Source organism: Chiroxiphia lanceolata, chromosome 15 (genome assembly GCF_009829145.1).
Source record: "Chiroxiphia lanceolata isolate bChiLan1 chromosome 15, bChiLan1.pri, whole genome shotgun sequence".
Lineage (NCBI taxonomy): Eukaryota > Metazoa > Chordata > Aves > Passeriformes > Pipridae > Chiroxiphia > Chiroxiphia lanceolata.
This window is the reverse complement of record NC_045651.1, coordinates 5,854,594-5,870,533: the sequence shown is the minus strand read 5'-3', so window position 1 is coordinate 5,870,533 and position 15,940 is coordinate 5,854,594. Positions and strand designations below refer to the sequence as shown.

Sequence of the window (15,940 nt, the reverse complement as noted above, 5' to 3'; positions counted from 1 at the left end):
TTTGCACTCTAATACATCAGTTATCTGTACTGGTCTTGCTGTCTTGTATTTAGAGAGCATTTTTCAGATTATTTTTTTTTTTTTTCCTGAGGATTATTTGAGAAATGTGTATTCAGGAATATGTTCTTAATCAAAATGCTGTACATAATTATGATACTTGGAAGCAGTTTATCCAGGAAAACACACAAGCTGTGAAGCAGTTCCATATATACAGGTTGACATTCTTTTAATGGTCTGTGCTGAAAATAATTTATGGAAACTGCTCTACTTAAAAATGAAAGAGGAGATATAGCTGTTCTTATGTGGGTATGAAAATATCTGAGTAAGGTAGAGTTAGTACAGACATTTTTATTTTTTTTTAAATTCTGAAATTTTTCAGCTATTTATGATTCTGTATCCTGGCTGACTTAGCAAAGTTTAAGAAAACCCTATTTCATTACAGACTTCCATTTTGATTATTGTAAATGCAAATCAGTTAAGGCAGGAAATGCAGCTGAGATGTACATATTGAAGGCTTTCTAGGCAATCAAAAAAGTCTTCCAAAGCAAAATATATGTATATTCTACTTTAAACACATTTCTTCAGATAATGAATTATCTCATAGTCCTTTATGATACATATACCAAGAAAAAGACAAAGTATACAGATACACAGAAAAGAATCCTAAAAGTCACTGTGGTTTCAAAATTTCAAATCAAGCAGAAGGGAAGAGTTAAATCAACAAAGACATTTGGTGTTTTTTTTCCTTAAGAAAGTGGTAGCAATGCACAGGTAGATTGTACCGAGGAAGTCTGAGCTTTGTGCTGTTTCTCTGCAGATTTCAGAACAGGATACGTGATTTAACACTGAAACATTTGCACACCTGCTCCTTTCAACCCCCACCTCCTCCCTTCTTCTGGATGTACGTGATAAATGACAGATCCTCTCAGATGATATTCATGTGGTACTCCAAAATAATTCTGCAGACATGGTAAAAGCTTTTAGAGACTGTAAAACTGATTATCTCTTCTGTAGCTCTTTTCATCTTCAAAGCACTTACCAACATTAACTAATTAATCCTCACAGCATCCCTCTGAATTAGATATCATTGCCATTATACAGATGAAGGAATTGAAGCAAACACTTTGTGACTGGCTCATGATCACCAAGCCAGTGACAGAGATGGAATTAGAATGCACAGACCTGTGCATCCAAGTTCTCTGCCCCAGCCATCACACCATTCCTCTCTTGAGAAATGTACTTATTAGGCATTGGTACCCTCACTGTGGCTGAGGGCTCAGCTTCTGCTAATGAAATTCCTGTTAGGAATTGCCTTGATGGGAAATTTGTTTGTAGTCAGAAAGGCTATTATCTTTTAAACCCTCCTTCAGCCGTGTTTTCCTGACCGGTCCAAGTTTGTTGAGAGATCAGTCTCTCTTGTAGGGTCACTGTCTGCTGACTGCAAACTTCAAAATTAAAGAGCAAGCAATTGTGATGTTGAGGCAGGAAGCACAAACTGAAAAATAACCCTCATTCCTCTGACCTGAATGTACTGGCGCATTTATCCGACTAAATATCACACAATTGAACCTAAAAACATGTAAATTTACCATATTACTGTAATGAAATAAACCACATGCTGGAAGTCCAGAGGACAGAAGTTTCATGTGTGATTGAGGACTCCCCCACCTCCTTTAGGGATGTTTTTTAACCATCTCAGTGGCTGATGAGGACTTGGCTGCATTTCTTTGATTCTGAGGGAGTACTTTCCATTTGCAGGACCGTTTGCCATGAGAGCAGCTATTTAGCAGTGTGTGCAGAGCAGATGTTGGAGTTGTTGGTGCCATGGCTTTATTACTCTCTGGTTGGCAGCTGTTGAGTGCCATGGCTGGGGCTGTAGTTGGTTCTCACCAGGGTCAGTGGGATCACTCTGCTCTTGTGTGAGTACAGAGAGCTGCTCTGAGGGGGCAGGATGGGGGCTCAGGTGCTGTCAGTAAGTACTGCTCAAAGTTCAGCAGACAGGCTCTCAAAAAAATTAGGAAGTATAAAATTAATATTTAACCAGATTACTACATTTTGTCTGCTTCATTAATTTTTTATTAATATATGAAAATACTGTTGATGGAAGTAATATTGACAGGGTGTATTGTTTTGGTTTGGTTGCTGGGGTTTTTTTTTAATATCTTCTGGTAAATGGAAACTTATCTTCCTTATGAGCACAAACCATCTAACAAGGCATATGGGGCAAATGCTCTAATAAGACAACAATTATTAGGACATGATGCATTAATGTTTTATGTTGTTCATAACTCAGCTTTAAGAGATTAATAATGGAGATGTGAGGAGAATGCTGTCTTAAGTGTTTATGATTATGTTAATATTAAGACATAGTGTAGGAAAGGAAATTGCTTTCAGGTAGTTACCCTTATTGTTTGTAGAGAGAGCATTGTGAAGGAAATGTTCTTTCTATTTTCTTCCAATAATTCTTAAGCAGTTCCGCTCAACTGAAGTGATGGGAGCAATTCTCCATGACTACAAACCCATGAGAACCTATTATAACTGTTCTTAAAAAACAATTCCAAAGTAGCCTGGGCTGCAACTCTTTGGCCCCAGATTACCGGGGAGTAAGACTTCCAGAACTTTAATTAATTTTAGAAATTTCGCTGTTGTTCCTTCTGTGTCTGAAACAAATCCTAATGGCTCAGAACTTTGATGTTATCTGACCTGTGCACTCAGATTGGCAAAGACACTCGTAAATAAAAAGCTGTCCTTCCAAAAGGCAGAGAAGAATGCTTGGACAGTTTGGGGGTAGTATTTAATCACGGGGACAGAGTGAACAGTTGTAAGGAGAAAGAAAGGGTGGAGCATACAGCATGGTGGAGTTTTGTAAAACTGTTTAGTTGTGGGCATAGCAAAACCATTCTGAACGCAGATTATTTTTCTACCTCTTTTTTTTAAACCTTAAGCAATTACTGAGTATTCTCCTCTCTTCAAAAAGTCACTGAAGCAAAAGTGCCTTTTGTAGGAGAGGAGAATTCTTTGGTGTGTATTAGAAACAAAAACTCTTCAAAGCGGGTTGTGTAATGTTGATGCTGTAGGTAGAATGAAAATGTGGTATTTGTGTTTTAGGGAGTATTTCTATCTGTCCCTCTTCTGTCACAGAGTAAATGTATCTATGTGGCCTTCACTTGGCTCCACTCTCCTGTGCTGAATTTTTGCTTTCTGCCTCTTCTCTTCAAACCTTTATCATATTTTCTAATCAGAACCTAAGCCCAGTAACAGTTGAGTTGAGCTTATAAGATCCTGGAGTGAGATAGGAGTTGAGCAGTACAAGTTCACCCGGGCAGCACTGCTCCTACTCCCAGCACACCACAGACTTGTTTGTGTCTTCCTTCTGCTTCCAAGTGCCTGCACGGGGACTGTTAATGCTCCCACCTAATGTGTGAAACACACGACTGTTTATCACAGCCCAGCAGGCAGGATACAGATATTTTCAAACAGCACTACTGTAGCCTTATCTCAATAGTGCTAATATTATCCCCTGCCAAAACAGACATGAGATACTGAAGTATCTGTAACCATTACAGGATCTCTGCATATTCCTGGAATTTAGCCTGCAGCAAGTCTGTCATCCATGGTGATCCTGATGTTGCAAGAAGCAGCTTAAAAGTGTCGTCAGGGCAGTGGTGCTGACTTAAAAGCAGTGTGGGCACTTCTGACCTGTGAATTGAGAGGTGTCCATTAAACCAGGCTGACTGCTTTTCCACCTTCCCTTCTGCTTCCTTATTTCCTGGTAGTAGTCCACTCTCCAGTCAGATAGAGGAGAGGTTCAGGTCATAGCCACAAACGAGCTGGAATCAGAGCTAGGCTTCAAAGCTGTCTAATTTTAACACTAAACAAAAGTAAACAAAATAGGTTCTACTCCATCAAAATCTGTTTAAGTTTTGGGAAAACTTTCCTTTCTTTATTTCTTCTGTCTGGATTGAACCTAACACCGTAACTCAGGAAAAGAACAAGTCCAATACTGCAAACCTTTTTATGTGTTATTATCTACAATATTTGTGTACAGCAGAGCTCAATTACACCACAATTGTGCAGAGATCCAATCTTCACAGTGTAATGACTTCCTGATGGTCTGTCTATAAATGATAAATGAATAGAATATGCCACCTTCCAGCTGCATATCCCACAAAGTTTATTGCTGTCTGAAACTGCTTTTTATTCCTTGGGTGGGTGGGGAGGTGTAGGAGGAAGGTTCGAAACCTTCATGTTATGCTTTTTCCCAACTTGTCCTCAGGTTATGTTATTTGGATATATATATATATATATATTTCCAATGTTGTGCAACCTCCCTGAAATACATCTTCCTGAAATTCAAAGGGGGGAAATGGCTGTATGGGGTTAATCTCAGGATTTTACAAAAGAGTTTAGATCTAATCAAAACCCTTGGCTATTGGTGAACCACAGGTTCTTCTTGATCATGTAAGTCCCTCCATCACCCACTCCAGCATGGCACTTGTGAAATGCAGAAATCTGTCACTTCTGAGATAAAGCCACTAATCCACCTCTCTCCTTGACACATTCTCTGTTCAGTGGGCAGATTTCTTATACGGATATTTTCTGTCACTTTTGCCAGTACTACCTCTGTGTCATAAGCTGATGGCTTTAACTAGTGATTTTCTGTTTTTCAGATTCGACAGAGGAGTCCAAACACCTCTCCGTGAAGTGTTTTCAGAGTTTATCCCCTGCTGAAAGTCTCCTCTAAGGTAATGGTTACAAATGACAGCAGGTGTATTGTAAACAAAGTTTCTGAAAAATGACCTTGTGAATTCTATAGTCTGTATTATTTCTCTCAGCACCAGCAGCAGTCTCTGTTAATTTTGCTGGTTAAATACCCGTAATTTTCTTTGTTCTGGTTATTTTTCATGAGTTTTTCTCTGTCCTCTCTGAGAAGTCAACTTGACTAGCGCCTTTAGCTGTTCTTACCTTTTTTGCCACATCTTCTCAAGTATTTAGTTTACTGCTCTGTTAAAAATAGATTTGATGTTCGTTTTCAGGTGCTTGTGCACTTTATTTCTGAAACAGTTTCCGTCTAGTTTGGCTGTGGTTTGTATATACACTCACTGACTGTGTGAATTGCAAAAGGGTTTCAAGTGCAATGGTTGCTTTGGGTTTCTTTGGTGGAATATTATTATGTCCAAAGTCTTAAGACTGTGTATATAAATGCACACTTCTGTATGCATACTTGTATATATACACCTGTAACTTCTGGTCCTACACTGAAAACAAAACTTATGCCTAAAGCACTAGGGGAGATTGTTTGTTGAGAAGAGAGGACATTGTGATGACTGTAAGGTTCCTTCTAATCTATTGATCTGCTCCTGAGCCATGGTGATAATTCTGTGCTTTGCAGAATAAACAATATCTGTTGTATTACAGCCCAGGATGTAGTCCTGGGTTTTTGAGGTTCCTACTGACACTCGCAGCTGTCTGCTCCCATCTTGGACTTCTTTTACCAGGAAGTCTTATTATTTGGGAAAATAAAAATGTATATGTTATTCTCAGTGCTTTGGCTCCTTGTTGAAAATTAGAGACATAGGATGTAATCAGGAGTCTTTTCAAGTGCTTGCACTGATTGCTGTTACTGTATTGCTAAGGTGGTAAATTCCTGACCACGTCTCACTGGTTTGTAGTCTGCTGTTGTAAGGTGTGACTGAGGAGGAGTTTTCTCTCTTCCTGTGGCTACACTAGCGCTTCTAATTTATTTATTTCCCTAGGTGTTTAGTGATGTGTTTTACAATATGGTTCTTTTTCACAGCAAAAAATGATCTTGTCAGCTGAAGATCGTGGCACATATAAACTGGTGACATGAGGAGTTGTGTGTGTCTGTAGCTTCCCTTTCCACTTGCAAGTCAGAGATGCACTGAGAGATGTATTTCTTAGTTCTGAGCTTCGACATAGTAACACCCAAGGATGTTACTTCTGTGATTTCACTGTTTGGTTTTGGGGAGACAAGTGTGATAGTTACAGGTGATCACAGGATTGCTCACACATGCAGGTTATGTAGAACTGCCAGAGGAAAAATCTGCAGCCTGCACACAGCACAGCCAGGCAAAATGTTGTGTTGGAAGGCTGAAATATTTAAACGGATTATACTGGAAAAAGCAGTTGTCAAATTGGAGAAAATTAACCAAGGCAAAATACAGTCAGAAAGCTAGAGAAACATAGTTACACTGATTAAAATCATAATCCTGTCACCTGACTTTTTAATTTTGTCATTGTATGTTGCCCCATCATCCTATCCCAATGAGTGCCAGCCCCCGTGATCCCAAAGGCTCTGGAATTTGTAATGCTAATGCATCATAACCTGTGAGCAAGTTGTTGGATCTCATCTCTCACTTTCTCACCTGAAAGGTCATCAGTCTCTAAGCAGGTCTCAAATATTCAAGTGCACTTTTCAGCTATGGACTCAGATTTTGTACATGCCTTAATTATTCAGCACTGATAACAAGGGGAGAAAAACAACTCGAAATGTGATGTTTGTAGCATAGGCCATCCCTTAAATTGTATTCATTATACTTGTTCCTTTAGATCCCTAAATAAATTGGTCTGATTGCTCAAGAGGACAACAATTGGGAATAAATAGCTAGACTACTAGGATTTTTTAATAATAAATGTATTAAAAAGAAGTAGATGCAATGCAGAAGATATGCCCCAAACAACTGAATTCGAATATACTGTGGTGATCCACAGGGATTTTTTTTGCATACTGCACATTGACAGGGTGTGTTAGTACAGCTTCTCATGAGATGGAAATTACACTTAAGGAAAATTTAACATAAATTTCAGCAATGCAAAGCCAAGTTCTCTAGGGGGTTTTTTGTTGAGATTCAGGTAATTGAAGAGCTCATGGTTTATGCAGAATTGTTATTTCATACCTTTCTTCTGCCTGGGAATTCTTAGTTTGTATCTTTAGTATCCCTAAATGGGATCAGTTCAGTTTGGAACTTAGTTTCAGTTCCAGAATTCTTTAGGCTCTTTAGGTCCACAAACCACCTTGGAGGTCAGCTGAGGAAAGGATTGGTCGGGCAGCTTCTTTTGTCTCTAGAAGTTTCCACTCCTTCTGTCTTGCTTTGCTGCCTCATATAATGCATAAAAGAACACTTCTAAAATGGCATATTTGTGAAACTACTTTAAAAACTTAAAGTAGATTGGTTTTGAAACTACTGAAAAATAGAAGAAAATAATTTAAATATAAATGCAAATATTGAAGTAGGTACCTAGAGGAATTATAAACCAGGATTTTTGCCAATCGTGAATAAAAAACAAAGCTGCTATAATTGCTTGTGTCCTGTGAAAACATTGGATAGAAAGAATAAAGAATTACTCAAGCATTTTGGACTTCTCAATGGCAATCAATATTTGCTCATTAGTGATGTTGGGGTTGGTTTTCTGGTGTGGATTTTTTTTTTCAGATACATTAAATGTCCCATTTTATAATAATTTTCAGCTAACAGCACTTAGATCCTGTGGCGAAGCATTTTTATTTTCTTTTCTTCCTCAAAGTTTTTTTTTTTTCTGTCTATAAGTCTTTCAGAAAATATCTTATTGTAGTTTGGTTCCTTCAAGTGTACTACCCTTGTAGCAGGGCATCCACTTCCAAGAAATTTTGATGAGAATACTTCACAGCCAGCTACAACTATTTATAACCTTGAGGCTGTCTTTGATCCTAAATCAGCTTTGAATTACCATTTTAGTTACACTGGAGGGAAAAAAAGAGATTTTATCATATCCAGAATATAGGAAAATTGGGAGGATGCAGTTATTTTGAGGCTTGTATTACTAATTATAGTAACTTATTACAATGCATTGTTGCTGGTATTCCACAATACTTGTTTGAATGGAACTTGTTTTGCCATTTAACATGTTCCAGCATTAGTTCTTTCTTTAGCAATATATGATTTGATAGATTATTTGTGTTATGCTTTTTAATAGTTGCTGAGATCTGGCTGCTGAACACTCTCAGATTTTCCTTTTTGTAAATGTTAATTGAAATGAGTAGGGGGCAAGTTGGGTTTTTTATTCAACTGCCTGGTGTTCCTGTTGATCAGTGAGTAAAAAACAAAAAATATCCAACTTGATATTTTAACTTTATGATTAACCTTTTCATCAGTGTAGGGAAATTAAATGGAATAGCTGTTGTTCTCTCCAGTATTGCATCCTGTATTTAATTCCAAATCCATCCTTGTGCCAATGCTTTTAACAAAACAGAAAGAGGGGCTGCCCAGGTAGCTGCATATTATTTTTTTGCAGTTTTACCAAGGAACATCTGAAAAAGAAGTTGTTGAGGAACAGAATCTCCCTGTGACTCCTGTACCAAAGCCTGCAGTGATTGTAATAGCAGATAGTCCATTAAGAGACACTGTTCTCACTTTAATGTGGAGTCTCCAAACTGTTCACTTTTCTCCCTCTAGATTTCTTGTGCAATGGTGAGGTATTTTTCATGTCAGTAGTGTGGGAACTTTATAATCAAAGGTTGCATTCACTTAATGCTAGTCTCTGTTTTAAGTATAAAGAGAAGAGACCTGAAGTAGAATATGAAAGCACTGTGGTGGTACTGTAATCTCCAAAGGTGTTAATCAGAAAATACCAGCAGAAATCTTGAAAGAGCAAAATGCAAATAAAGAAAATAAGGAGACAGGCAGTTGTGTAGAAGTGCCAGAGGACTGTGGCATATTTTATTTTTATACTTTAAGTTCAAAGTAGATTTTTGAGGAAAGGTCTTGGAGCAACATGGTTTTGCTTGTTAAGTTGGATTAGTAGCTCTACATGTGCATTTTGACTCGAAATTACTGAAGGTACCCGTTCTTCACCTACTGTTCTAGCAGATATCTGTGATACTGAGACAGTGATAAGCAAAAGCAGGAATAAAAATGATACTTAGTTGCACAGCAACTTCAGTGTAAGGATTTTTGCATACAGTCTGTGCATCTGCAGGTGCAACAGAGAGGCTGGGACTTATTTATTTCTAAATCCAGCCAGCAGCTTTTGTGTACTTTGAAAGGACATGTGTGTTAAATAGGAAGGGAAAACAATATACTCTTAATGTAACATTTGAGGTCCAAAATCTCCTATGTATAACTTGGCTGCAAGGTTGGTCATACCCTGTGTTCTTTAGGGAGTGTTTACACAAATAGTTTGCTCACTCATCTATTTATAAATATTATTTGTGCAAATGATGAAACAAATATTTGTTCCCCTTGCAGTACAACTATTTCTATTTGAATTAGCAAAAGAATAATTAATGTGTAGATATCCTTCAGCTAATACAGAATAAATTTCTCCCTGCAAAATTCTAGTTGCAGACTAATCCCCTTCAGTCATTAGAGTTTATTTTAGATGTCTAAAAACTATAGATTGCTGCTGTATGGTTACACCTAGGCCAAAGATGAACAAAAGAGTGACATATGACTGATGCTCCCCTGTGCAATTATATTCCCATCAGTGAAAGAAACTATTATAAACAAGGAAATACACCCTAGAGCTGTAGCAAAGTCCCTGTTTTTTGGGTGAGGAGCTTGTGATTTATCCAAGAGATGTTGTATTGCAGCACACTGGGGCTTTGAGAGACAGCTCATCATAATCTCTGGGGCCATGACCTGACAGATTAAATAGAACGATGAGTTTGTATTGTCAGAGCAATTCTGTCTAGAGGACAAAACATTTTATTTAGAGGGTAGATTGATGGGATTAAAGCTTTGCACTTATTTACTTTACACACTCAAATTTACTGTAAGATGTTTTTTATTAAACCAGCCACTGGATTGCTAAAGGAATTATTTTAGGACAGATGATTTCATTTAAATGAAAAGTGAAGGATCAAAACCCTCAGAATTCATTAGTAAACTCAGTCCTTGCCATTCCTTTCTTCAAAAGCAACTTAATCTTTCCTTATTTCATGTTTATTTTAACTTGCAGACTATTTGGAAGAACTGGAGGCATGTAATTCTGTCTCTACATTCATTTTCAGCACTAAATAAACTTGGAATGCCACAAGGTATCTGAATAATCAGAAATTCAAATAATTCTTAAGGTGAAGAGAGATGCTGTCTGTTTTCTTTAAATGCTTTTGACAAATGGCACAAATAAATTGTATCTATTATTTGTTGTCCCTTGTCATAGCTACAAAGTTCTGCAGAATAAGCAGATAAATGTAGCATGAAAGCATATATCCTTTTCACAAATTTAATTCCTTGCTGTAAGAAAATTACCTAAATGTTTAAATAAAGAGTTTACACAGAGATCCTTTTCATTGTCTTTCCCTTTCCCTGTAATTCTCAGCGTGTTCAATTTTTTTTTTTCACTTTAGACTATCAGTGTAAAGGAATACCAAGAAATGTGTTAGTTTTAGATAATCCAAAATTCCCTTTGCTCAGCTTCTTAGTTCATAGTTATCTGTGTGAATTAGAAATCTATTACCGTGTGTTCATCTTTCACCCAAATCTATTCACCAAGCATCAAAACTCATCAGTGAGATGGAGTAATGCCATTTAATTAGTCTTTGATATACAGTTAAATTAGGTCTTAATAAGGGGTAGTGCATCCTAAAATCAATTATCTCGCTCTTCTTAATAAGAGCAACTAATTAGTAGGTAAATCGCCACAGTTCTCCTTTTATCCTACAGTTTTTACAATCTTGTGGAGGAGATTAGGCTGAGGAAATTACTCCCTGATAGCTCAGAGAAATTTTAGGGCATACCTTTGAAAATGTTTTTCCAAGCAAACTGCAGTATAGAAAAGAAAAAAAAAAAAAGAAATAGGAAAAAAATCCACTTAATTTCTTCACATTTTTTACCCAATTCCTTGTCAGAACCAAAGCAAGCAGGAAGAAGGAGTAGCCCTGCCTGTTGCACCCTACTGATGTGCCATGAGTGTCTGTCCTGGTGTTCCTTCCAATGCAGTCATCAGTTAACCAAAATATCTGTTTTCTTCATGGAAAATTGGGCAGCTGCAAAAAAAAACCAAAAAAAAAAAGGAGACCTCGTGGGCTGTAAGCACAATCTTTACAAAATATGATTTTATGTGGGGAATGGCTTTTATTTTAGATAAAGAATCAGAATCCCAAAGCAGAAAATAATTGCCACACCATACAAAAGTGGCACAGTGGTCATGGAAAAAGTCAGATTTCTTCCACCGTTACCAAAATCGTTCCATTTTAAGCATAGAAGTGTTGGGTTTGAGATTCTATTTTTTTTTTAGTTAAGATTTCCAGCTTCCTAAGATGGAAGTTTTTTTCCATTTTTAAAATCTGTATTCCTGATTACAACAACTGAACAGCTGGAAAAACCTCATGGATGGAGAGTATTGTGAAGGATGCTGAGGTTTTCCTCACAAGTTCCATCTGTCTCCAAATGCTACTGGATATCTACTGACTTTGACAGACCCTAATCTCATCCTGTCACATAGGCCAGTATATGGTGTTTTGCCTTAGATTGTCAGATTTGATGGCACCTTACTGAGGTTTTGCTTTCAAAAGATGATGTAATTCACTTTCATTGGATATTTCTTTTTTTTTTTTTTTTTTTTTTTTGTCGTGGTCAAAAGTTTGAAGGGAACTCAAGGACACGCTTGTGATTAATCAACAAATGCAGAGGCTTTTTTTTCATTCTTTTTCTACTACTACACCCTGCATATACTAGTCCCCTTCGCACTAAACTTCCTTGCCAAGCATGTCAGAGAGATTTTATAACTGTGAAAGTGTGATGTTATTGCTTCAGTTTCCCTTATGCTTATTGTTGCAGCTTTTCTAGACACTTTCTGGTGTTAGTCATTAATGACAACACAGTGCCCCCGTTTAGAGAGTCTGAGGTTGCCGTCTGTTCTTTGTTTTTCTTCCCTGCTGAATTACTCATGCTTTCTGTGGAAGGAAACATTCTGAAGGCAGCCATTCCTCCCCGGGAGACTTCATGGAGCAATATCTATTCCCAGTCCAAGTGCTCAGCCCAGTATTTCAGCTCGTGATCTTCACAGTACCAGAAGCTGGGAGAAGCAGTCCAACTCTTTGATTTTTAACTGGTCTGGGCCAGGTGATTATAGTGTGAATGTCTGAGTCTCCAGGCAGTAACATTTGCGTTGGAATCTCTGGTGTTGTGTCAATGATCTGTTTGTTGGTGATGGGCTTAAGCAGCAGAGAAGAAAAGCAGACGTGCTGCCCAATTTCCTTCCCTGCTCTCTGAGTGTGACCAGTACAGAATCTGCACACAAAATGTTACTGAGCCTCGATATAGTGCAGGTACCAAAGTCTGTGCTCTGTACACATGATAATAAAATGAGTCACAAACTGGCTGAGCACTTACAGCAAATGCCTTTGCTAGTGAGGGAGGTGGAGGTGAGGATGACACACAACTGAAACCCCGGTGAACACTATTTTGGGCTTGCCTTTGGTACCTCAGATGATTTCTCAAGCCTTTTTAGCTTTTCTGACCCTCTCCTCAGCAGTGGAAAATTAAGATGGGGTGGAGATTTTAGTAATCCCCAATCCAAGGCAGATGCATTTTAAGCATCTATGTTAAGCCTACTTCTGCTGATGGCCTTGTGTTTGAGGACTGAAGGAAATAAGATGAACTTAGAGTATGGTTTCATGACCATGTTTGCTATACATGTCAAGTTTCTGGATGGACACTAGTTGGAAACTTTAATCTATTTTAAAAGCATATACTTGATTTTTTTTTTTTTTTAATGAAGTAGAAATGGTGAATTAGAATCATAAAATCTTAGAATGGTTGGGTCAAAAAAGACCTCAAAGATCGTTTAGTTCCAACCTCTCTGGCATGGGCAAGACACTTCCACTAAAATTAGACTAACTTTTAATTAGTAATGAGACACTGTGGGTAGTTGGGGAAAAAGTCATTAAGCATATTCCAAGCATTCTTGTTTGTATTTTGAATTTTGCCCGCATGCAAATTATCTTTAAAAGCAGAGAAAGTCAACAGGCTTTGAAACACAGCTGGAGAATGTAAAATATCAGAAATCCTTCCACTGATCTCTGCAGCTTAGATCTGGTTCAAAACGGGGACTAAAAGGTCATCATCTCCCACTCCTCCTTTTCCCCAGCTGTACAACCTCTGTGAAGGCCAAGTTGGAACCCGAAGGGGTCACTGGAGTTTAGCAGGGTTTCAGGAGCAGCTGTGCCCCCAGGCCTCAGAAGCAACTTTGTATTACAGTGGTTTTTGATTTGCAACAATAGGCTTGGATCAAATCGTTGGCATAATAAGTATTAACAAGCTGTTTAAGTGGTAACAGGAGGTCATTTTGCTGAGTGAAAATGAATGTTAATAATTTTGGTGGGTTTCTTTCAATTTTGCTGTGTAGTCCTGACAAAATTATTGTACCAGTTTTGTGTTCTCGTCCACATATCTCTCTCCTTTTCCTGTTTTGCAGTGGACCTGGTTCAGGTAGGAATCTTTGTTCTTTCAAAACTTTTGAGGATTCATGTCATGTAAGTTTGAGAAAGTATCTAAGTCAGTATGTTTGCAGTTAAAAAAAATTCATTATTCCTTAATGAAGAATAGCTGAAGATAAATAAGAGCTATCTGTGTTCTTTTCTACTTCTTAGTATAATAGCAATGCATCTTTTCCCTGCCAAAGGGCACAGTGGACTCAGATGAAATCACCAATGTCATCTCCAAATGCCCTCTTTGTCTCTCCTTTGACAGCTTTTGTTGTGTGACCCACAGCTCTGCGAAGTGAGGTGGGCTCTCCTCATCCATTACCTTTATAGATCAGTGCTGCCTGTTTGATGTAAAACTGAAAAAATTATTGGCTAAAATTAGCAACCTCTGTTTGGTGTCAGGAATTATCAATTGAGCAGGTCTGTTCTGCTCTCTGTCATCTCCTCTCCTCAGAGGAGCTCGGGCATTGTGCTGCTGTCACACTGCTGTGGTTATATCGTGATTTACACCTGCAGCTTGGGAACAGCAGCACTGGGAGCTGTTTGACAGGTGGGACTTTCACTGGGAAACAAGTCAGGGATGCACTTAGAGTGATTAACAGAGATTACCAGCGTTGGAAATGGAGTTGGTGCCTGAACAGTTTGCCCTAAGCAGAGGATCAGGGGGTTCTGGATTGTTTTCATAGGAAGAAGTCTAACTTCAAAAGCTGTTTCTCTTCCCCAGCTCACGGTGGTCTCTTTAGGATGCCTCCATCAGTGGAAGAGCAAACAAAAAACACCTACCTCGTTGTGGGTGTAATACCTGTGTAAGGTTCATGCTTTAATCAGTAGTTTATATTAAACTTTTGGTGGGGTTTGATGCAGTTGCGTTCTGTGGGTATTATTCCAAAGACCGATTCCAAAATCTAAGACCAGGGGTCTCTATTTAAGAAGATTTTTCTGAGGCATTTAGTTGTTCAGTTGGGTAAGTAAAGGAAAGAAGGTGTCAATACGAGAAAAAAGCCTTTAGTGCAGTTACAGCTCTGACTTGGTGCAGAAGAACAGGCATCTTTGACATTGGGTGACAAACTTGCCCACGTGTACTTATTTTTATCCTGTCTTTGATTATTTGTCATATGGATTTTTTTCATACATTCCAAAGGTAACACTTGAGGCTTGTGTGTGTGTTGTCTGCTGTTCTCTTGAGGTAACCTTTTAGAGCCTCACTCCAGGTGTCAGAGGCCTGTTTTAGAGAAATGCTTTGCCTTAAAGAAACATACAGGTGCTAAAGCAAAATGAAATTTGAGTCATTAGAACAAAATCTCCCTGACCTTAAGATTAAATGATCATGGCTGCAATGGCCTATGGAGTTGCTTATCATGAACTTTTCAGAATCCCGCTCTTAACCTTATTATGATTCAAATTAAAATGTTATTTAAAACCACCAGACCTCATTGTGGGCAGAGACCAGTGACTTTCCTGTCCTTTCCCCTATATGACTTGTTGAATCATGCACCAGTGCAAAGGGTGTATAAAACACTGCCGAGGAAGAAACACTCTTCAAGTATTTAAAATGAACTTTGTGTTGATATTATAAAGGACTACACAGAGTAACTGGTGATAGAAATCAACTGTAGGGTGGCCACATCCTGGTGTTTAATATTAACAAAGGGTTGGTTGTTCATCTAGGAATGTACTCGTGGCTGTGTGATTTGTCTCCTCATTCCATATCTTCTTCTCACTGACAATGAGCTGGGCTGATTTAAAGGCTACAATTGTGATCAGAACCATGAGATATCACAGGTTGAATGTTTTTACATATTCATCTTTTCAGGAGGAATTTGATTCCTGTCCTCCCTCTCTTCTTTGAGATAAAGCCTTCTAGCCTCTCTGGGAGTCTGGGGAAAACCAAAAATGTCAGCAGCTGTACAACAAATTATAAATTTCACCTGCGTTTAAAATTTAATTTAAAATAATCTAACCTTGACTTTTTAAATGCCAGCAAGTTTGATGTTTCTTTTTACATGAACTTGGATTTACTTCCCTCATTGATAGATGGCTATAAATATTCTTTACTCCATTGGCTGTTAATCATTTTATGTTTCATCTCTGTGCTTTGGGTAAACAGAACCGTATAAAACAGTAACTGAAGAGTAACTTTCTTATCATGTTGTTTCTTTGCTGCTTCAAGGATTTCATTCCCTGGAGTTTTTTCCTGTTGCTTCTCACTTAGATCTACAGTTTGTCTTCTTCTTTTCCTCTTAATTTTCTCCTTTTAACTCTCAGTTTCTCTTTAATTTTACAGTGCTCTCCTCAAAACACACCTCAGTGCTAGGATGAAAATGGAGCAACATCCTTCTCTCTTCCTTTCCCACTTTTCTGTCCCAGGCTTGAGGATTTGCCCCTCTCCAGGGGGAAAGCTTATTACAACCCAAGCTGAGGGCAGCATGTAGCAGTGACAGTAAATTCAAAACTCTTCTAAGCCTCTGTGGCTCTACATCAGGGGAGGGTGAGCTCAGCAATACACTTTTT

General features: G+C 38.2%; 1 long non-coding RNA gene across 1 annotated transcript in view; it reads left to right on the top strand.

Moving 5' to 3' along the window:
• Positions 1-15,940, top strand: part of LOC116794148 — a 221,055-nt gene that overhangs the window by 137,407 nt on the left and 67,708 nt on the right. The window contains exon 2 of the long non-coding RNA XR_004359710.1: positions 4,671-4,745. This is a non-coding gene — a long non-coding RNA (uncharacterized LOC116794148). The remainder of the gene's footprint in view (positions 1-4,670; positions 4,746-15,940) is intronic.